Genomic DNA, 22066 nt, shown 5'->3' with positions numbered 1-22066 from the left:
AAAGGGAGTTGCCTGCGGGCCCGGGCTCTGCGAGCGAGGAGCGGGTTTAGGGGCCCGGGGCGGAGGGGGACGATCGGGGCTCAGCGCCGCCGAGCAGAGGCACCGTGCCGTGCTTCAGCCTGGAGGGAGCGGGGACGGGCTGCGTGTGYGCGTGTGTGTGTGTGTTTGTGCGTGGGGGGGTGCTTTAGGCAAACACAAAGGCTTGAGGAGCYGGACCTTTTGCTGGGCGATGGGGTGATGGAGCCCCCGGCTTTGTGTGGCTGYTGCGCGGGGATGGGGAGGTGGGAGCGTGTTGCCTCCCTCCCCTGCCCCCTGCCTTAAGATCGCGGCTTTTTACTCTTAAAGTGCTTAAAAGCAAAGCTGAACTTAGAATCAGAAGATAATTCGGGTTGAAAGGGACCTTAGGAGGTTTCTAGTCCAGCCCCCTGCTGAAAGCAGGGTCTTCTGCCTGGGAAGTGGGGGGCCGTGAAGGGACGTCTGTGGGTGCTCTTGGGTATTCCTGGGAGCCCGAAGGAGAGGCAGCACCAGCAGGACGAGCCCTTTGGGGCAGTGAGGCTTGTTTCTTCCTCTGGGCACGGAAATGCCCTAATCCACAGCTCTGCCCTGCCTGCAGTCCCTGTTCTTGATGCTTTTGTTGTCCGGAGGGCTTAAAATTCATGATTGTGGGGAATAGGTGGCCCCATCCGTCTGTGTGTCACGGCGCATCTGCTCCCACGGAGCATTACTTGATCCTTACTCAGACACTACCTCCAGGAGTTTTTCTTCAGGAACAAGACCAATAAATAAATAGATGTCAAAATCTGGCTCTTAGCTGGGGACTTGTTACCTGTTGTAAAGCTTGTACATTAAAAGGTGATTAGGTGCGTTTTATATGTGTAAGACTAATCACAAAAGCTGTTTGGTTTTGTCTAAGCTTCTCAAAGCGAAAGTGGGTATCGTAGTTTGGTGCAATGGCTGTGTGCCGGGCACAGGCGGAAGAGTGCTTGTTCTCTTTGCTTGCGCTTACTCTTTGTACAGTGACTCATGGATGCCTTTCGCTGAGCTACCTCCCCCTTCTCCATACCTGGAGTTCCCCGGTGGTGCGCRCATTAGCCGGCAAAGCAGGGAGCATCTTCGCGTCTGCTCCTCTGACACCCTGACGTGTGGGTGAGTTAAGCTGGCTCACGGCTTTTCGGGGTAAGGCTGAAAAAACTCCTCTTTGTGCAGTGGTTCTCGCGCGTGTCTGCTGGATGCTTAGAAACTGCCTTTCCCTGCGCGTTTYCTGCGGATTAGTCAGGGAAGTAAAGCTCATCTCCGTTTGGAGAACGGACAGTACGGTGCAACTTTAAATGCATCCTAATACCGAATCTATTAAACTATGAAATGCTCTTGTCTTGTATCATGGGGCAGAACTAGTTTTTATCTGTGCTGTATAACAATGCTGGACTTCAGAAATAGAGATTGATAAGCGAGGTGGGTGTTTAGCTTTTCCGAGTCGTAAGGGAAGAGATTCGCTGCTTTAAATAGGATGATGTAGCTACCTTTCTTTGCCTTGGAAATTCTGGGCTTTTTGGAAAAGCCAAAAATAAAACTGAAGAGGAAAGTGCTCTTGTACTGTGACAGCATGAATGCTTTGGCTGGTTTTAGGGAATACGGTGTGACTTTAGATGCTGCTTAGAGAAGAGTGTAGAAAATGCAAGGCTTTTGGCTCACGCTTTTCCATGCATCACAGGGTTATTAGAAGAAATGTGTGAGGAGCTGAGCTCATCTTCCGCGAGTGAAAATATATTGCTTGCTTATTGTGTTTTCGACTGCTTTGCTTGCACTGGATTGAAAACTGATGCTAGCTCTTTTGTCGAAAAGGTCAAAGAACTGTTTGATTGCTACCAATTCTTCTGTATTTTTTCYAAGCCTGTGCAGACCTTCTCTCTCGGCTCTGACTGCAAGTGCATGGGCTTCACCTAGCTTGCAGACTAATTCTTGCTGCTGATATGAATAAGCTGCAACATGACTTCTCTCTCCTGTGCTCCTGTCTCGCTTCCTAGATGTGGGAAGTTTTGTAATTTTGAAAGTTAGTTGTTATGGCCCAGTTCCCTTATATTCTGAAGAGTACGCAGAACTGTCTGTGGCTGAAATAGGCTTTTCAAGGTAGCAAAATACAGAAATGATCCAGAGCTCCACCCTTAAAGTGATCTGGGTTTACAGTTCATCCTGTCAGCAGCAGATGATAACAGGAGCAAACAGACTGTGTAAAGGATCTGAAAAACAACCACCCTGTGTTAGGAAGTACAAGAAACAGACTGAGACTAAACAACTAAAAGCACAAGTCATATTTTTTTTAAATTCCAGTCTATTGTTAGTCCTTTGACAGGTACAAGAATATGTCCCATTGGCGTTTACAGCCGTGTGAAGGCAAAGGAATATTGTGCTCCAGAGCCGTATTGTGTGGAAAAAGCCTTTTCCTGTGCTTGGCAAGGAACTGGACTCATTTTCTCAGCCTGATATCTTGGCCTGTATAGGAGTTGGGGAGAACTAAGACACGTTCTGTTTGATACCGAGGGCTTGTTCTTATGGAGAAAATCATCGGTCCAGTTTGTTGCCTTTCATACGTTTTTGCACTGTTCTCACCCGGGGGGTGGGATACTGTTTGGAAACCTTATTTCCAGAGATGGAAACAGCCCAGTTCCATTGACTTCAGTGGCAGCAAAACTGGGACTGTCAGCAGATAGTCCCTCACGCAGTACCTAAGTCACTGGGATCAATTCTTCCCTTCTGAGTATAAGGCATGTGATGCTCTTTAGGGACAGGTAGCTTAAAAACCCCTGATGCCACTAATGCTGACCAAGCCTTCACTCAAACTTAAGTTTGAGCTTGAAATTGCTGAACTTGGGGGCAGCCGTGCACGGCACGGTTAGATGTGGGCATCACGGCTGCGAGCGGCAACACTCAATCCTGCTGCTGCTGGTGGCAACAGCTCTTGGCTTTGTGCACGGGAGGGAGCCTACTTTTGTCCTCTCCTTCCCCGTGCAGCTCCGAAGAGCTGTAGATGGAGTCCTCAAGTCCTCCCACGCCGTCTCCTTTTCAACACGTGGCAGTGGGTTGCGCGTCGCAGTTTGGGGCCCTTCATGGGGTTCATTTGACTACCGCGTAGATACTCAGGGCTGAGCTCGTCTCCCCAGGCTCCCTGCGTGATCAGAGGAGAGGAAAAGGCCGTTTTAGGACGCGCTATATAGCATCCTCTAGTAGGCGTTTTAAAATAGGTCACACGAGTTGCGCTCTAGAAATGCCGATTTCTCTTTGCAGTCACGCTAGGCTCCTTTATTTCGCGTGTTTTGTGTTGGACGCGGCGGCGGGTAGGTGAGGCGAGTTAGCGAAACTCGCCTCGCTTTGGGGGTGCAGGCGGGCAGCAGCTCTAGCAAATCTGCTGGAAGGCACTGGGGTCACGTAGCTTTCCTGAATTCCCTTCCTTTTAGCGCTTGTTTGCTGGGGTGGGGGCAGTGGGAAACAAGTCATGCGATTAAGTGCATTTCCAGAGGAATTTGAAGGAAAAAGTATTCAGTTCTGTTATATTTACCAGTATACTTGTGGTAAATTGTGTAAGCTCAGGAATAGCGGTGTAAACCGGCCATCCAAGCACTCCGGCCTTCCATCTTGTAGCTAAAGATGGCTTTTTTTTTTTTTTTTTTAATATCTCTTGCATCGAGTTTGAGGTGCAAGTTAAACAATAACTTTCATTCCACAGTTTCTTTCCTTCTTGTAATCTGTGCTCTTTGAACCTGGTACATAACTGTTATAACTGTCACTCTTACACTGGTATAACTGCCTTGAAATCRCTGTTTTTCCTACTTCCCATCTAGCATCAGTGAAGTCAAGTGGTGACMAATCAGGCCTCCTTTTTTCATCTTAGTTTTTTAAAAAAAAGGAGAAAAAAAAAGATACTGGACAGAAGAAAGGTATTATCTTGGGAAAAGCAGACAAAATCAGAAGACTGTAGAAGCAGTAACCAAAGGTACTCTCTAAAAATAAATGATTTCTATTACAGTAGCCCTTTATGATGCCAATTACAGCGTGAGACGTATTGGACGTAATATCCTGTGACTGCCTTGAAGTATATGGCAACATCTAGCTGCAAACATCTCCTTGACCTAGCTAGGACTACAGGCAAATCAAGTGATCAGTACAGGCTGYGTGCAAGTACATCCATCAGGGCTGATGCGGGGCATAAAGCCCCCTTTCATGCCTTGCGGTCTCCTCGTTTTCCATAAAGTCAGTCCCTACCTGTATTCGAAGTGGATAGTAGGGAAGGAAAAAAAATATTATTCCCGTTGTGTGTGTGTGTGTGTGTGTGTGTGTGTGTGTGTCTGTGCACATATGTTGTGGGGGAAGTTGTACAAGTTTACCATAAGCATTGTTTCCTGCTCGTAGGAGCTTGGTATGCATAGATACAACGTGCCTGAGGTTGGTAGCTGTAGTTTTGAGCTGTAAAATCATGACGTTTGATGCCTTTATAGCTGGCAGCAGGGAGAAGGAAAATCAAATACGAAAGGTTAGGAGAGAGATTGGCAGCCTGGTTTGCTCAGGTGCCACAGCACCGCAGTTGGACTTTGAGTTGCTTTCTCCAAGCATCAGTAGGGCTTTGAATATCAACTCTCTTAATGAATGTAAGTGACATAAGTGTTTTAGGTAATGCCTCTTTTACAGGACCAGGTCTGTTTCTGACGGCATATGTCCTATTTGTGATATGGGAGCTGGACTGTGAAATATCTTTCATTTGAACTGGTGTCTTACTGTACGTAGTTATTTCTCTTCATTTGCATATAGAAAGCTTTGTGGAATGTGAAATACCTTATCACTTTCTTAAGCATAAAGTATTTCTAACGTAGGTTATTTTCTGCACCTACACATTTCCAAATAGTACATTTTCTGCTGATCTTAAAATACGGGTGCCTTGATCATTTAACCTGAACTCCTTCACAGAGCAGAGAAGTGATTCCTCTTGTACAACTTAATTTAGATTTAATTTCCCCACCTTTCTGTAAGGGAACATTACACTGTTCCAACATCAAGTTCAGTATGAAGGCTTTGTGCCAGAATGAATTCATCATTTTCTTTTGGTAGGTATTTCAAGAATGTCTTATTTCAGTCTTGCTTTGGAGAAGCTAGAATTCAGAGCTGAACTTGGAGTTCATTTGCAGCCATAATTCAGACTTGTTTGGGATGAAAGAAAAACTGTTCTTTTTTTCTGTTAAACAGATATATTGACTTTAAGAACTTCTGTCACCTAGCACTCTGGTTATAGCCCTGATATCAAATGTTTCTGCACCTGTGTAACCCACCTGAAAGGCGGAGAGACCTTGGTTTTGGCTTGAATCTTAAATATTAGTGATCAGAATACATAACTTGTCAGGAGGAAAAGGAAAAAGGGATGATGGAAGGGGGTGGGGAATAGATCCCTCTTCTCCTCCCCTTCCTCCTCGAGTAAATCCTGTTTTTACTACTAAAGCCGTTGGATTCATTTCAGCTGAAGACTGTATTCTGACCTCAGTGTAAGGTGCAGCTCAGAGGTACCTGGTGTGTTTGAGGCCGTTACTGAGCTCTGTGAACCCCGCGTGTTGAGCAAGAGGAAGAAATATGAATCTAAGCTGATAATGTATCTTTGCCTTTCTAGTTCATTAAGCTGCTCACCCGAGTCTGAGTTTTGGTGCCCTTCATATTAAAAGCCGAATTTAAGAGGCAGGTAACAGCTGCAATGACCAGGGAGTGCATATCACGGAAGAGAGAATTAGCAGCAGACTGACACATCAGGCTTTGAAATGCAGTATTGATTAATTCATTAAAATTAATCAGGCACTCAATTATAGAACTCCCATTACATTTTTCAGCTCTTCTGGAAATAGACCAATTTATATGTACATATCCTTTAAACACCTCACTCGAGACACATTTTAGTGTCATTTCCTTCACAAACCGCAAAATGTGTGAACTCTTAGTGAAGCYCAAGTTTGTCTGCATTCTGTTTAGTAAAACCTTGGGTTTTATAGGTCACTGGCACTGGAAGACTTAATCATAGTAGCGTGTACTAGGTAAAAGTTGCTTTAGTGAGAGTGATCTAAACCAGTGTATTATTGGACTAATGACACTGTAGTTAAGGTCAAAGTAAAAAGGCAGATATTCATATACATTCAAACACTAAGCATGAAATCTTTTCCGGACACCTTTTTTTTTGTAGTTTTGAGTCTTGTGTAACAGGTTCTTACCTGAAGACACTGAGATGAAGGAAGTTTTCTTCAGACTGGTTAATTTTTACCAAAACGGACAAGTTTATATAAAAACAAAATGCATAGCAGGAAACTTTCTTTGACTTAAACTCAGGAATTCAAGGGACAAGATTGTGAAAGGGAATATGTGTTCTTAAAAAGGAATAATGTCAAATTTTCTGTAATTCTTCAAAAGTATGTATATAGTCTCCATAATACAGAAATGTGGTTTTCTGGCTACAGATCTTATTGCCTCGGGGAACCTTAAATGGCTTTAAGCTGGATTTCCAATGTGAATCTCTATGCTTTACTAAGTACTGTGCTTTGTTAAATAATATCTTTAATAAAGAATTTGCTGGAGCTGTGGTTTGAGCTACTCAACTCTTGGCACTTCTCCCTGAAATGAGAAACTGCCTTAGAAGTACTCAGTTTTCATAGGGGAGTGAGGTGAGAGGAAGGTGAAGATGTAAAATGACGATCCTAGARTGACTGCTTAATCCAGATTCTCTGACGGCTCTAGAGAACAGCAATTTTCATGGATGTGGTCACTGCTAATACTCTTTTCCGCAAATGTTTGGTTGAGTTTTATTGCCGTACTGCCCAGGAGACCTAACTCTTCTGCTCAACCACCAAATGGTAACTGCAAGCCTATAGTTCATGTCCTGGTTTTGCCCTGCCGTTGTGCCTGTCTTGGTCCCACCTTGGAATCGGACGGGAGTTCAGCTTCAGCGTCCGCTTCTCTGGCGTCGTAATCGCAGCAGCTTGCGGATGGTGACTGAAAAGCTTTGGGGCTGAACCAGAGCTGGTAGCCTGGAACTGAATGGTGATGATACAGCGCTTCATCTAAGCCGTCTTGTCCCTGATATTCAAAGTAACCGCTAAGACTCCCTGGTAATACGTATGCATGTTTTGAGTGCGTGAGTTAAGGTATTTGGTGCTTTCTGTTAAGCTCCAAGGCTCTGGAGATGTGAAAGCTTTGCAAAAATCTGTGTCTTATAAAGGAAACTTCTCCCACTCGTATCTGTGAAGGAAAAAGACAGAATTTGATCCGAGTGTGTCTTGAGGACTTAAATCATGAGATTTAAGCACACAGACTTCAATCTGAGCCTCTAGTTCCTGGTTTTGTGCGAGAGAGTGGTGGTATTTACTGCATCTTCACATGATTTTATTAACAGTATAGCTTAATTCTGAAAAATCACTGAAATTTTCACTGGGCAGCCTTACAGAGAGCCAGAGAAGTTGTGAGGGGAGGAAGGAGGGAATGCTGCAGCACCAGCARCAGGCATATTGGATCGCAGTTACGYTGGTGTCRTGAAAAATCTGCCTTTTCATTTCTGGCTCGTCAAATTTCTCACTGTTGCATYAGCCGATACATCTGGGTAATAAGGGGAGTGGGAGAAATTGCAGTCTCTTACATTTCTGTATCCCTTAAATTCCTCTCTTACGCAATTTTGACTCCCTTGATAGCTGAAATAATGATTTAAATGATGATTTTAAYGATTTAATAATGATTTAAAATGCTGTAGCAGGGCCTTCACCAAAGCAGCAAGATTATCCTCTACTACTAGACCAATGCCAAYAGAGTCTGAAAGAGTGGGAATAAATTACTTTTCCAGGCCTGCTTTAATCCCTTGCTCATGTTCYTGAACAAGATTTTCAAGAGATTTGCATGAACAAAATTAAAGTGACACKTTATCTTGATGAAGCTGTAGGCTGGCAATGTCAGGCTAGTGTCTCTCCTTTTTGTACCTGGGAGCRCTGGTGATCATATTAAAAATAAATTGCATAGGGGGTGGGGTGAAGAATGACTAACTTCTGCACTTTTTCCGCATCCTTTTCTTTCCRTCTCCAGTCCTCGCTTATGTCTCTCAAAGCCTGTTTTCTTCTCCTGCCTTTCTACAGTAATGTTGTTCATCTCGTGCCTAGCTTTACTTTCCCTGGTCGCTCCCAAGGTTGTTCRCAAACGGAGCACTAACATGTCGGTGATCCTGACGATGCCAGGCAAAAAAAAAAGAGCAGTGGGGAGATAAAACTGTTTTGTCCTCTACCCTAACGAAAAGCAGCTGCCTTAGGCCTCGGAGAAGAAGGAAGGCTGGATAGGGAAGAAGTCTTAGACTCGCTGCTTTGCTCTGCCAGGGAGCCAGTTCTGCTGATGGGGTGTTTGGGAGTCTTTAAACGTGGACCTCGTTCGGAAAGGCTGAGGAGGTGAGGGTAGGGCTGGGARCGGCGGAAGTAAGTCTCTTCCTTTTTCTTCGACAAGCAGGAAAAAAACAAAAAGCCCAGGTTGTGTCAGCTCTTCTGAAAGTGAGAAAGCAGAGCGCGAGCAGTATTCTTTTCTAGACAAACTGTCTTTAAATAGAGGCAGCTGGTCATAGGCSCTGTGTTTGAGTTCTAGGTTCAATAAAGGCACATCCGCCAGTTAGAAAAGGCAAAAGAGCATCATTTGTTAGTATTAAAGTGTCTAAATGCTTCAAGGACTTGTCATCAAGTGACTCACTGCACTCTCATAATGGGACTTCGGGCTTTCAGATGAAAGTAATACTTGCTGAAACAGCATCCTGACAACTAATTTTGACAGTACCCCATCCTAAAACGTGTCTCCCACTTACTCATGGTGAAGTGGGGTTTTGGGGGGATGGGGCAGAAGGAGAAGTCAAGGATAGCTTAAAAGATCAAAAATCTCGTTAGCTCTTCACTGTAGGCTTCTGAGCGCCTGCTTTTCCATTTGTTCTATGTTTCTCTCAAACATGTGCCTGAGTTGCAAAGGAAGAACATTCAGAAGTGTTGAGGTGGCCACGTTTGTAAGAACTTAGTTATTTACTTACTCCAATCGAAAATGACTTTTGTGTGCTGTGTCTTTTCTGAAGTTATCGGCTGCTTACAAAAATGCTGATGCCAAAATTAGCTTGGTTTTCTTGGTCTCCTGCAGCTGATCAGGGGAGCATCAGGGTGGTGGGTTTTTTCTTTGCTTATTTCACATCATAAATTTTATTTTAGAGCCCCTTTACTTTTTTTTTAGGAGCTGTTTTTTTATGATACTGGGGACATCCTGCAAGAGCCCTTTCTGCCTTCTGATCCAGTACTTACTCATCCTGGGACTTAATCCGAATGCCACCAACAGTGCTTCTGTGGGTTTTTTATTTGTTTCAGAAGTGTTTGATCTCATGCTGACATGGGGCAGCATTAAATGCATCAGTATGCAATTCAAGAGGGAATGGTCACTGAAATGAAAAGAATCCTGCCCAAGCAGCAAGTGGCTTTCTGCCCTAAACATCGTACCCATTTGTGTCATCAGGCTTTAAGTTTAGTGTTACAGTGGATGTCTAGGTGAAGATGTTCAGTTGCTCTTTGAATCCTACCCTGTTATTTTGGCTCATTATCCAGGTGCAGTGACTTCAGCAAACTGATCTCCTCCTACGTGCGGTGTAGCTGTGTTGGGTTTTGACGACTTGAGATCCTTCTAAACACTACTCCGTCTGCACCTCCTGCAGCCGTAGGTAAATACTCTGAAATCCAGTGTGATGAGCATGTGTAATCTCTATGGTCCGTCTTCCTCCTTTCTCATGAATTCGTAGACTTTGCTTCTGCGGTGGGGCTCTCGTTAGCATTGTTCTTCTTTTCCCTGGGATGTGAATGTACTGAGCACCCAAAGGCTTCTGTGGCATAACCTGCGTTAATTTTAACGTAAGACTGCATGCCCTCTCAGTGAGAGCTCTGAACCAAAATTCCTAATGAACTAAACTTACATATTCAGAAAGAGCCTGTTGTTGACTTTGCGTTCTTTGTGATTGGTGGATGAGTAGCTTCTGTTTTCTTGTGGGTTTTTTGTTTTGTTTTTTTGAAAAGCCAGCCTATCCCCCACCCCCCGCCTCGTCTTGCAAAAGACTCTCTAAAGCGAGGATGTGGCTCTTGGCCGCTGTTTTCCTTTTGATGTGGTCAACTAAAAATTAATATTAAAAACATACCTCTGAATTTGAATTCTCTTGCAGAGTATGTGTGCGCGATGAAAGGACAGGACGGTTCTCTCTCCACCTGCTGGGAGCATGCTCTTGGCTTGAGTTTTTCTGGGAGGCTTTGACCAGAGGGTGACGTTTGATGCACTTGAGCTAATCATGACTCGCTGCCATCCAAAGGCAAGGGTGCTTTTCCCTTACGATGTTTGGCAGGCCCCTGTGCTGTACACTGACCTGGCAGAAAACTTAACAGAGCAGCAACATGAGTGAATGTGTCTGTAGTGTAGTATTAAAGAACCTGGCCTGGAGCTCTCTGCAGGTTTGAAACCTGGATCTAAGGACTGTAAGACGCACGGCTAGGTCTGGTACCTTTTCAAGATTAGTTCCCAAGTAACTCTGTGCCTTTTTGCTCTTGCAAGATCTGTCTGTAATTGTGGTACCTGCTATGTGTGGCTTTTTATTTTTATTTTATTTAAACTTCCTCTAACCTCAAACTTTCTGAACCTCTAGCACCCACCCRGTCAATTCCTGCTGGACCTGCTATGGTGGTGTTCTCCTCCGTCTGTGGCCTCGCCTTTGATTCAGTGTGGAAAGTGTCCAGACTTCCATGCTTTGCCTAGTGGCTGCTTTCAAAATACAGTTGTTAGTATGGCAAAGCACTGTGGGGATTTTTCCGTCACCTGCGTGCGTGATGTCTTGCATCTAGTGAGCATCATATGTCCTCCTCTAATCTTGCAAAAATGTTTCAGAATTGCAAGGATGCTTTCTACAGCCTGTGCTAAGCTGTCTTATAGACCCAAGCTTCTTGCTGGTGACCAGCTAAAACTATCGTTTTAAACCAAAACCGAATGAAGTTGCTGATGCTGCCGCCAGTCACGCTAACCAACGTAATAAAATAATCTTATTGTTCTCCTGTGCTTGCTCCACCTTGCAGTCCTTTGGTTCAAAGCCAAAGTGGCATAGTGCAGGGGCYGTTTTTTGTACAGGTGCCCCAGCTTATTCATTGAAGTACTGACTTTCTCTGTTACCTTCCACCTAAACGTCACTTAGACGGGCTCAGAGTGAGCATAAAACAACTCTGCTGCTTTGGTAATATATCTATTTCTGTTGTCCAGGTAAAAATGGAAACACAGAAGTGGGAGGCAAGGGGGAACAGGAGAATAAATTTCTTGTATAACATAATGCCAGTTTATCTCCAAATACCCTCAAATATGTACAGACTGATTTTAATTCATAGCCAAGATGAAAAGTTTGTATGTTGGCAGAAACTGTGCAGCGGGTATTCAGTAAGATCTGATGAACCTGAAGGAAAAAAAAATTATTTATTAAAGGACTTTTTTTTTTTTTTGTAAGCTAGGGACCCAACTCCATCAGTAGCCTATGGATTTCAGTGGGAATGCTCAGGGGCTGTCTTAACAGCACTTAGAGTGCCTAACCTTGAGAACAAAAGTTAAGTCTTTCATGTGGTTACAGACTAAAAGATGTGGGTAGGCATCTAGTGGGAATCCAGAAAGCGCGTGGGTGCTCGATTCCCTCGGAAACTGTCGGGATTTGGCACCTAGGCTGGTAAAGTATTTTTAAAAACTCTTAAGTATCTTTCTGAAAATTGGGTCTGATGTTGCTAATCAGTGTGATGGGTGGGGGGATTTTTTTTTTTCCGAAGTCATTGCAGTCTTTGATCCTTGTTACTTTCTAGCAGATAAACAGGAGGAAATTGAGGGAAAGCAACAGAAAAGACTTTGGGGCTAGAGGGGTTGACGCTAGAGGAAGATAAAAGAGCTGTATACATGTGTAGTTTTATAAAATGGAGGAGGAGGGCAGGAGTGTTTATGGGCTTCAGAAGGGTGTAAATGCCAAGGAATGGAGGGTGTGGAGGAAGGAAACTGTTTTGGTCTCGACCCTGCAAGTGCCTGTGCAGGCAGGTAGCTTCACACACAGCTTCTGCTGAAGGAGCACTTTCATTGAACTGATTTCTGTGCTTGGAGTATTACTGGGATGTGCTGGTGAGAGGGAGGAACACTGCGTGGCAAGGAGAACGGTGCATGCTTTGATACTTCAGTCARGGTAAAACATTTAAATCTGCAGTTGTTTGCACCTCTGATTGCCTGGCATCTATCAGGGCGGCCACAAGAGCTTGCATAAAAGTTGCTCTCTGTTTCAGCCAGCTTTTGCAATGAAGAGGAGCTCGGAAAGAAAAACCCCTTAGACCCCAGTTGCTCCTCTCCCAAACTGGCATTGTTAGTGCTTGGATCTCCACCCTATGTGAAAGGGGAGCTGGCTACTGTGGTGACACCATTTAATCTCACTGATCTCTTTGTGGTATCTCAAATGTCCACAAGGGCAAGCCGGGACAAGAAGGGATGGGCAAGGTGACAGCTGTGCCAAGGTACAGGTTGGTATGAGGGGAAGTGCAGAGATAGTGGATAGGCAAAACAGTCTGTCTTGGGACTGCTCTCCTGAGACGCTAGCACCTTGCTTTTTATATCTGTCAGGATGTCAGCTAGGGGACCTTGGGGATTGCTTGATGACAAAGGTGTAAAAATGTCCCTTGGGGTTGATAAAGCCATAGCAGAGAATTTTTTGCATTGGTCTTAACTGCTGAAGATGTTGGGGATATTCCCACACCAAGTRCATTCTTTGTAGCAGGTAGGTCAGAGAAGCTAATTTGAGGTAAATATACAAGAAAAGTTAGACCAAATAGATGTTAGATGTTAACAAGTCACCAGGGCTGGATGGCATTCAACCGAGTGTCCTGAGGAACTTGAATRTGAAACTGGGAAACTGCTGGCCAAGCTGTACAATTTATCATTGCAGACGCCTGCTGTACCAGAGGTCTAGAGGGTTGCCAATGTAATTCCCATCTATAAAAAGGACTCCAAAGGGAATCCTGGGAACCACACACCAGCAAATCTCACTACTGTCTTACCAGGAATGGAAGAGTTTGTAATAAAGAGCTCTGAATACACAGATAAATGTGGCCTACTGGGAAAGGGTCAGTGTGGCTTCTGAAAAGGAAAATCCTGCTGCCCTAGCCATGTGAAGTTCTCTGGGATGCCAGTAAGAAGAGGGGTAAAGTCAATACAATATATTTGGATTTCCAGAAAACTTTCTGACAAGATCTTAAGTTGCTACAGGATTGGAGGAAAGGTTATTTTATACTTTGAAAGCTGTCTGAATAATAGGAAGCAAAGAGTAGGGGTTGATTTCACTCTTCAGGATGGTACAGAGTCATCAGAGGGTGTGCCCTAGGTCAGTATGGCAATCTGGAGCAAGGGGTAAGGGGTGAAATCTCCAGGCTTGCAGATGATCCTAAGCTCTTTGAGGTAGTTGGATGCCACCCCAATGACTAGGAGCTCCAGAAGTCATGCTGGAGTCATCACTGAGCTGATCGTTTCAGGGAAACGTCACTGTGCAGCAGCGGCCAAAAAAACTGCCACTGTCATCAGGAAGGGGATGGATGGTATCGCTTTGCTTCTGTATAAATGCTAGGTGCATCCACATCTTGAGTGTGGTGTGCAACTCTGGTCTCCATGCCTCAAGAAGGACACAGTGGAGTTAGAGAAGGGCAGCTAAAATGATCGAGAGGATGGACTGCCTTACGAGGAGGGGCTAAAAAGGCTGGGACTCTCCCGTTTGGTGAGGAGGAGGGGAGGGGAGGAATGTCGGTGAGGTTTATAAACGATAAAGTCATTGGATAAAGTTGAATGTGAAACTTGCCCATCAGATCCCCTGCTCCTAGAGCGAGGGAGCTCTTGATGAAACCAGGAAGAGATCAATTTAAAATAAATGGAAGAAGGTTCCTTACACAGTGAGTGTTGAACATCTGGAACTTGCTGCTTCAGTATCAGCAGGTTCAAAAAAGGATTATGTGGATTGATGGGCAGCAGGTCCGTAAATGGATCCCAAAAGGATTAAGCAGGGATCTACCCTCTAACATCCTTTATAAAACAAATCTGGATGCTGGGGGAGATGTGAAGGAAAGGACCCTGGAAGATGCACTGTAGGTGTCACCCAGTAGGGTGTTTCTTTTTCTGGCTCCTTTAATTCTCAAGCATGTGGATAGGGAGCTGAGAGTAAGCAATTCTGATAAAACCATCATCTAAAGGAGCATGCTAGTGCTGTGGAGAAGAATCGGTGCACGTGGCCTCAGAACAGGTGGAATATGGTGGATAGCACCATTCAGAGCCGTAGAGCCTGGGTGAATCCCACGTGCGTTGCCTTTGCAAGGGAGTCTTTGACCTTTCCTTTCCCCAGAGCTCTCTTCTGCAGGTTTTTTGTAGGAAGCAATCATCCAGGTGGCAGGCAAGCGTTGGACACTCCCTTGTGTGTGTGCTGAGAGGACTTTTTTTTTTTTTTTTTAATTATAAGTGACTTATCCCTCATAAAAGTGATTTCTTTTTAAATGCTGTCTTCAGCAGGGTGTGCATGTGAACTATATTTTAATTAAGGGCGAGGAATCTGTTTTACATAACTATATCACAGATTCTCATGAGAGAGTGAAAACAGCCCTGAGGGGCTGATGAGAAGGCCAGCAAAATCAGTTGCCTCACAGATGGCAGGCCTGATTCTGAGCTCTCTTAGTCCCTGTCTACCTGTGGGACTTGCCCTTGGCTGGCCGACTGCCAGCGAGGTTGAACGGATGCAAAGGAACTGCCTCCTTATACCTTTATTTTGGGGCACTGATTTGTGGCTCTGGGCAGATATAGGTGGTTGTGGCTCTGCCAGAGATTGTCCCCATAGTAAGAACAGCAAAAATGGGATGCAAATATACTTCTAAGCCCTTTCAGCTATGGCTTTACGCTCATTCTGAGGACTTCTTCCACCGTGCCCAGTGCAGAGCGTATTATAACACTCAATTTGCCCATCTCATACTGGTGGGAACAGCTGGGGTGAGGGCAGCTTCCGACACTGCAACTGAATCTACCTCCGTTCACGAATCACAGTCCTGCCTTTTGAGTACATGCTTCCCGCTGTGCTGTTTAGTGTGATTTGCAACCAAAGTCTAGTCCATAGCAGGCAGCTGAGTTGCTTTTGATTTAACAGCAGTGTTAGTAGGATTGGATTGAGGTGGATCTCTGCATCTTTGAAAGTGGGGGCGGGGGGAAGGAAATTGTCCTGGAAGTCACAGAGGAACCTTTGGAAGTGTGTGGTTTTTGTTTGTTTGTTTTTTTAAGAAAGGCTGTCTATTTGATTTGATTTCAGTTCTAACACTGGAATGGAAGAGGAAATAGATAAGAAGAATGTTTCTCTATCCTTAAGGAGGGAAAATCCAGGGTGCGTGCATGGTTTTTTATTTGTTTGCTTTTTTCTCTTAAGAAGAAATAAGTAGTAAGTGTGTTAAAACTCAATTGTTGCAGTACTGGAAGCAGAGCACGTAAACAAAAGAGGATCTCTTTCGCTGTGCACAAAGAGAAATATGAAAAACAAACTACAGTCTCTGTGAAGAGGCTAATGAGTTTTATGAGTCAAACCTGGTCTGTCGTTAACATCTGCTGCCTGTTTGTAGCGACTGAAGTGAGCAGCCCTTTGAGGAAGCCTCGCATACTGGAGGCTGCTTTACTACCTCCAAAGAGAATATTTGTTACCAGAATTTCAGTGTGGTGTTGAAGAAGCCAAGCTGTTGATAGACTGCGCCGTTGTGACCTTGCAGTGTCTTGCTGACCCTGGTGGCKGCTGGCAGTTATTTTTTCTAAAGCAAAAAGCCTGGTGAGGTTTGACATCTCTGTTTCTTGCATCCAGGGGTGTAAGGGGCAGATGCCTTTCTTTTCTGTTGTGTTAATCTGAACTAAAAATCTGACACCACTGAGTGACATCCATAAAGGATTTCTGTTGCTTCTCTCTGCCCAGAGAGCTGTCTCTAGAGGGTGTCTAGAAATTCAGGTTTCTGTGTTGTCCAAAGCATGTAGTCTCCTTGCATGCATCAGGTGAGTTTTGACACTCAGCTCTTGTTATGTTGAACTGGCAGTTCATGCAGCCCATCTGAAAGGTGTCCAGGACTTAAACTGGTGGGAAATATCACGAAACCCAAGCGTCCCCTGTTGTGTCCTACTGCAAATTGCACATAACTGATGGACATCTGCCTCCATCTCCAGTGAAAGGAAGAAACTTACTTTGGAGGAATAGGTCAGCAAGGAGGTGGGGCAAAGATGAGCCAGTTGCAGTCTGAATTGATGTTCTTCAGCTGTTTAGCAGAGCAAAGCAATGTAAATGAAGATACCTCAGACAGAAAGGAATCCGACGATCATGTCACGGCCTGGATCTGCTGTGCTGTGAAGTGAGTTAGTAGGTTTGGGCACGTGCTTCAAGCGGATTGTGAACATGAGACTACGAGGGGCCTGGTGCTTGTTGCCGTGAGCTAGTCGCTTCCTCGCGTGTGGCACAAGTAGAGTTAAAAACTTGAATGCTGCACTAATGGCACTTGCTTCCCTTTGTTACAGGGTGGAGGGCAACAGAGGATGCGGCTTGGTGTCGGATCAGGGAAGCAGGGAGATGTCTCTGAAGGAACAAGAACAGTGTAGGGGGTGTAAATATGAGAGGACCTGCAAAGGACTGTAAGCACCTCAGAGTGCAGAAACTGCAGAGAAATTCTACGTGGTGAAATGGTTTTACAGAGAGAGGCCTAAAATGAAAATCCCATTTCAGGTATCAGAGGTCAGAACAAAAACACCATGAGTTTTGCCAGGAGCTACGATCCAAATCTATGCTCAATGCTACTTGTGTCCTATAGGGAATAAGGTAAAGTATTGGAATCAGTTGATGGTTTTAACCAGGAACAAACCTGGGAAGCTCATTTAGGAGGAAAGTAAAAACGCAGCGTGATGCCTAGTAGTGATTCTGTGTGTGTCGAGGGAAGACCGAGGTCTCCAGCAGTACCGTTGTGCATCCCCCACCCTGGAAAGCTGCACAGGAGATAGGTAAAGACAGCGCAGCGCTGCTGTCTCCCTCTCTGCTTTCTGCACTGCTCCCGTTGTCAGTGCGGGTTCCGAACTGTAGCACCTTCTGCCTGGCATCCTGCCCCTCTGGAGCACGTTCTGCRGATCCCTGCTCTGTGCTTTGCCCTTGAGACATTTTCAAAATTAGCAGGGGATGGGAGCTGGGGTGGAAACCGAGAACCCAGAACTAGGGTAGGAGAGAAATCTGCAAACCTGCGTTGTGCTTCATCTCTGCTGTAAACTTGGATGACCTTCCCCAACTCGCTTAGAAACTGCTCTCAGTTTATATGTGGGTAAGGSGCTAACATGGGTAGTATTGTACAGTTTCGGGTATTCTCTGTTTCTCTACAGGGTTTTTTTTCCAGAGGAACCCAGCAGAAGTTGTTCCTTCACCCACATCAGTAGTGCTTTGTCATTGAATAGTGTTTTATGGAGTGATCATTTTCTGTGTGTTGCTTAAAATTTATGAAAGGATCCTGATCCTTTAGGAAAGGATCCTGGTATCTTTCCTAGATAGCAGGAGTTGGCAACCAAAGAGTATCATCCTTCTCTGCAGAAGCTGTTTCTTATTTTTCCTTCCAAATTATTTCAGCGTATTTCTTTATTCCAAGTGTCTGTTAATTAGTTGTGCAGTGAAACAACAGTTTGTTCTTTTTGAAGGCTGCACAGATTAGACGAGTCTCACATAGACAGGCCATAAGCAAAGAAATAAGAACATCCTCAGGACTAAAGTGAAATATGATGGTTTCTGGACTGCTACATGGCTGAAAAGTGATGGGTAGATTGGGATTTTGCTCACACAGATCTCCTAAACTTCAGTACTTTGAGTTTTGCTTTGTTTTCTTTGGCTTCAGGAGACGGCCAGTATCTGGAGCTGAGGCAGTCTAGTACTCTGCTTAGTGTCCCCAAAAGACCTGCAAACTTAGCCAAACTTTTAGGCTTGAAAGAGATGAGCTGTGCAGCTTGGATTGCGACTGGCTGCCTGTAGTTCTGGGAGCCTGTAATGACTGCGACCTTTTGAAATCTTGTTCAAACTGTTTTTATTACACTCAGACAGGAATGTTAGGTTCTTTGTTCCACCTCCTAAAAGGCAAACCTTTTTGTTTAAGCCGTTTGCAGCTTTTACAGTATGATATATTTGGGTCAGGGGAGGAAGTGCTCATAGGCTGTTAGGTGTTTCCCAGCTGCTTAAAAAGTCCTTCTGAATGCATGAAGCCTTAGGATGCTTTAAGATCCCCGCTGAATTTTGCAAATAACCTCCATCTTGATTAGGAGCAGAAACAAACCCCAACATTTGGACTTCTGTGCCCGTGAGTGAGTGGGCTGACTCTTTGCTCTGAGTTAGACCTGTTAAAAAGGGGCTCCACATTTAATTCTGAACTCTGCTGCGCTCTGGAAAGAAATGTCCRGCATCAGTTACGCTTAGTGAAATAATTTTGTTGTTCGAACAGGACAAAAATGCATGTTCAGCAGTTAGAGGTAAGATGAGAAAGATTTGCGCTGCCTCTTGAAACCATTGGAAGTGCATTTCTCGATGCCTGTACACATTTAGGTATGTGTTTTGGGTCCCCATCTGCTTATTTTGGTTAAGAGAATAACTATTTCTCTAGGGTGGGGAGGAAGAGAAAGAACGATAATTCTCATTATTCCTCTTGTGCATGTAGTTACACCACTAGAAATATCCWGCTTGAATATAATAATATAATATAATAAACTACTACTTGAAATGACCTAGCTGGGTTTGTCAGAATAGCCAAAATTTTGGCTCCTGTGGCAGAATTATGGGAGTAGGAGACTCTTGTACATAGGTTTAAACAGAAATTTCAGGAGAAGTCCAAGGATTGAGGCCCTAAGAACTGAGCCAGTTCTTTAGTACTCTTTTTTTCCCTTCTCATCCTCCCTCCTTGGCCTGCTGACATCAGCRTTTAACTACTGCAAGAGGCGCTAAACTTGCATGACAATAATACRGTGTATTTGGCTTTAGATTTAAAGCCTACGGGTAACCTGTCTTTGTAGGGCTGGGAGGCCTCTTGGTGCCTGATTGTGTCTACAGGCATGCAGAGATTCTCCTGCTGTGTAGAAATTCTCCCGGGGCGGGCAGTGTTGTCAGGCGCATACGCAACTTGTTGTGTGGAGCCTGTGCAATGCATTTTCGGCTGTGCCTGCGCCTGGCTGAGGATGTGTGTGTTGTAAGGATTCGCTGTGGGGCTGCAGCTCAAACTGCCGTGACTTAGGCTGTTTGCTTTGGAAACCTTAGTTTCAGTTGCCGCTGATAACCGAGCTGATTGTTACATTATACATTCAGCACTTTTTTTTTTCAGTCCTCCTTCTAAAATTATTTACATAAGTAATTAAGAAAAGACTGCGCTGATTCTGGAGAAGCTGGCGTATCAAATCCTGTGAGGCTAGCAGCAGGTGCTGTAAGTAATCACTCTTCTAAATTAAGCAGCGCATTCCAAGGCACTAGGTTAATTTCTAGGTAAACTGCCTGCATGCAGTTTCTTAGAACCAGCTACATCATGACCCAGCAAGTTACTTAAGCCTGTGTGTAGCTTTAATCACATGAATTGTCTCACTGAAGTTAACGGGCCTTTCGTTTTCGGAGGAAACTGGGACTGCGCTTGTGTTTCTGTTAAAACAGCGCTGTCACGTTGCCATCTCTGTCGCCTGCCTCCGTGCTGCTCGTCTCCGCGGCTCTGGCTGCGTTGCCAGCGGAGGTGTGTTTGCAGCATGGGGAGGCACCTCAAGCTGCCTGGGGCCTGGGGTACGTACGCGAGCGGCTGATGTTTATGCTGAAGTCTGCTGTTGTGGGTTTTCGGTAGCTAGTGCAAGAGCTCGCTAAAGTAGCGTCTGAGAGGTTTGTGCCGTTTCCTTCCCCAGCTTTGTGTGTGTTGTCTTGCAGTTCATAAACGGCTCCTGTTGTCCTGCAGGGCAGATGCTGCTCAGGTGGTGCTAGCATTAGCCTCTTGCCTTTTGGGTTTGCCCAGCTCTCCAGGCAGCAGTGTCCTTGGTCTGGGCTAGGAGCTCGCCCAAAAGGTGTGGTCTGTTCTTCAGAAATTACTCTGAGCCCACGAGGCTGGTGGGGTCTGTGCCGTTTCTAATCTGAACGCTGCGTGATTCCCATATACTGTGCAGGGCTCTAAGGAAATACTAAGACCTTTATTTTTGTGGCTACATAGAGCATGACTTTTGAGTGCTTTGTCTCACTTGTTGAGTGAGAAGGTGTGGTTCTTACAAGGTCGAGCTCTCTTCAGAATATATTTTCCCCCTTAAAGATCATCCCCAAAAATGTGGGGAAAGGGGGAATCTGTACTTGGAACAGAGCAGAAATAGTGCGTGTGTTTCTTCCAGTGACTTGGAAGAGAACAGAACTTCAGTGGGCTGGTGCAAAAATGGATTTTTGGTGCCTCTTTCATGTGGCTGTAGGTAGGTACTTGTCCTTCCTCTGAGTTACAGTTGGTGCCTTTTCTGTCTGTGGATGCTCAGCCTAATTATCAAACTGGTGCTTGAAATCATACACCTGTTAGCTAGATCTGAAGCCACTTTTCACTCTCCTTAGCTCGTTTTTGCTATGCTCAATCATCTTCAGAAAGAAATGCTCTTAAGATTGAAGCCAGATGTCAGGGAAGAGTCCTTTCATGTTGAAAAGAAATTCCAGGTGACAACACGCTTCTGAGGGCTGCGCTCAGTTCTTATGAAGAATGTTACAGAATGGCATGACTCTTGTAATTGATTTGGTGGTCTCTATTTTCCTACTTTTTTTTCTTTTCTTTTCAGTTTTAGTTTGTAGAAGGAGCTCTGTTGGTTTAAATAAACAACCCTGAACGATCAAGAGTAGGGCTTGATCCAGGTCATACCTGTCAGCTAGTGGCAGGTTCCAACTTCACGTTCAGGAAGCCTTGTCTGGTGGAGAAGGCTCTTACCTTGGACTTGAAGAGCCTGGTGGAGTTCCCTGCTCTATGACAGGAACAAGAAATAAGCTACTTGGTTTTTCAGTAGCTCAGCTTCTACTTCAGCACCTGAAACCTCTCTCAGAGCTGTGAGAAAACGTCCTCTTTAAGTGGTTTCCAGTTCTGCGGGGACTGGGACAAAAATATCTTTAAAAATGATGAAGAGGAAATTGTACCTGCTGCTTAACACTAACTCCCCACTCTTAAAGGATCTTCTGACTGTGCATGCCTTGTGGGTTTAACAGATGGTGCGAATGCTTGTGACTGTATTCTCTGCAGTACCGTGTGATGTCTGCAAGGCTTGGAAATGGAGAGCTACGCTGGGCAAGAGCTGTGCGGGCAGTGGTACGGTGACAGGAACACGCTAATCTCATGCACCCTTTCCGGGCAGCCTTTTCAAAAAGGGTCRGAATTTGAGCCCTTTAAAATACTGTGGGATCAGAGCAGCAAAATCCTGCTTCCCAGATGATTTGATTCGGTGTGGGCTGCAAGAACTAGAAGTGTTGGAGACCATCCTCAGCTCCTGGCAAACAAGGAGGGAAGAGAGAAGCAGCAGAGGGCATTTTTGTTGGGTCAAATTTAGTCATGCTAAGTTTGGGGCCTGAAAATCCTCTTGGGCTGTGGGTTTTTTTGTTGTTTTTTTTGTTTTGGTTTTTTTCGTGCTTTTAGAGAGTTGAAGATGCTGAATTTACATCCAGGACATTACTGAAATTATGTAATAATTTGATTAAGCTCTGCTAGATTCCCTGGTGTTATCAGTTATTACCTAAGCGGATGCTGCCTGGGTGTGTGTATTGCTTAGAGGTTGACTCGCAAGGTAAAATCACAGGTTGGGTTTTCCTGGGTTAGCTATCGCCCCTTTGGATAACCTGGAAGAAAATCAATTTTGCACCTCAGTCGCTATTATCCTGTCTGCTTTTGCAACTTTTGGGGGTGTTGACTGTCTCTCTATTATGTTTTTTGTTGAGCTCTTGGCTCCACATGGTCTCAAACTC

At 44.8% G+C, this 22066-nt stretch overlaps 1 protein-coding gene across 2 annotated transcripts in view; it reads left to right on the top strand.

Moving 5' to 3' along the window:
* The first annotated feature begins 1104 nt into the window (after positions 1-1104).
* PAK1 (p21 (RAC1) activated kinase 1) overlaps positions 1105-22066 on the top strand; it is a 74254-nt gene continuing 53292 nt past the window's right edge. Inside the window, exons 1-2 of one of the 2 annotated variants that reach the window (XM_026078157.1) lie at positions 9305-9364; positions 9621-9733. The gene's annotated coding sequence lies outside the window, so the exon portion shown is untranslated. Of the gene's footprint in view, positions 1147-9304; positions 9365-9620; positions 9734-22066 lie in introns of those variants that run through there. The other variant, XM_026078158.1, reaches the window with a different exon arrangement.

The sequence above is a fragment of the Apteryx rowi genome, unplaced genomic scaffold (genome assembly GCF_003343035.1).
Source record: "Apteryx rowi isolate R43461 unplaced genomic scaffold, aptRow1 scaffold_471, whole genome shotgun sequence".
In the NCBI taxonomy this organism is placed as follows: Eukaryota; Metazoa; Chordata; class Aves; order Apterygiformes; family Apterygidae; genus Apteryx; species Apteryx rowi.
Note: the sequence above shows the minus strand (reverse complement) of the source record. Positions and strands in the feature narration are given on the sequence as shown.